Source organism: Palaemon carinicauda, chromosome 41, assembly GCF_036898095.1.
Source record: "Palaemon carinicauda isolate YSFRI2023 chromosome 41, ASM3689809v2, whole genome shotgun sequence".
In the NCBI taxonomy this organism is placed as follows: Eukaryota; Metazoa; Arthropoda; class Malacostraca; order Decapoda; family Palaemonidae; genus Palaemon; species Palaemon carinicauda.
Window position 1 is genome coordinate 29,926,960 of NC_090765.1, and position 1,407 is coordinate 29,928,366.

Consider the following 1,407-nt stretch of genomic DNA (forward strand, 5'->3'; position numbering starts at 1 on the left):
TGCTGAGTCATCAGCAGCCATTACCTGGCCCTCCCTAGTCCTAGCTTGGGGGGAGAGGGGGCTTGGGCGCTGATCATATGTAGCCTATAAATGGTCAGTCTCTAGGGCATGATCTTGCTAGCTAGAGCAGTGTCACTGTCTCTTGTCTCTGTCATTCATGAGCGGCCTTTAAACCTTTAAAACCTTTGACGAATCTTCCGAAACATCTCTAAAACGAATAATGCCTACGAGGTAACTGTTGAATTTTCAAATAGAAAACTCAAGTCTTTCGAACTAATTTATAACTTTGAGGTACTTCTATATCGATATATGGAGAGAGAGAGAGAGAGAGAGAGAGAGAGAGAGAGAGAGAGAGAGAGAGAGAGAGAGAGAGAGAGAGACAAAGTTAAAGTCAAAGTCAAAAACCTTTATTCCATTATAAAATGGTTATTCTGTTACATAACAATATAAATTATTTACATAAAATTCACAATAATTGGATTGTAAAAATTTAGGATATATATACATTCAAGTAAAATTTAAAAATTATTGCTTAAGTTTCTTTTTTAATAAATCAGAACTAACATTTATACATTTTCTTATTTCCAGAGGTAGTGAGAGAGAGAGAGAGAGAGAGAGAGAGAGAGAGAGAGAGAGAGAGAGAGAGAGAGAGAGAGAGAGAGAGAGAGTTAAAATATATGCTGATATATAGTTTGTAGGAATAGATATGTTAAATGCTAATTAATGTTATTCGAAATATGCACCCAGTCATACATAACTAACATGAAAGGTCATTAACTTACGAAGTAAGCTTCAGTAAGATCGAATTCCATCACCTGAAAGAGAAAAATTAGCATAAAATTATGTAAATCCATCGAGTAAATATTGTATAAAAGGACGAGTAAATATATTCATAATGATCAATATTAGTGAAATATTAATGAAACTATTATTATTATTATTATTATTATTATTATTATTATTATTATTATCATTTGCTTTGCTGTAACCCTAGCTGGAAAAGCAGGATGCTATAAGCCCAGTGGCTCCAACAGGGAAAACAGCCCAGTGAGGAAGGGAAACAAGGAAAAAATTTATTATTTTAAGAACAGCAATAATATTAAAATAAATATTTCCTATATAAGCTATAAAAACTTTAACAAAACAAGGAGAAGGAGAAACAAGAGAGAACATTGTGCCCGAGTGTAACCTCAAGCAAGAGAACTCTAACCCAAGGCAGTGGAAGACCATGGTACAGAGGTTATGGCACTACCCAAGACTAAAGAACAGTGGTTTGATTTCGGAGTGTCCTTCTCCTAGAAGAGCTGCTTACCATAGCTAAAGAGTCCCTTCTACCTGGATTAGACTCTATACATTTGGCAGGGAGGATAATTAGGAGCTCGTACAAATTAACCCTTGTCCAACTTA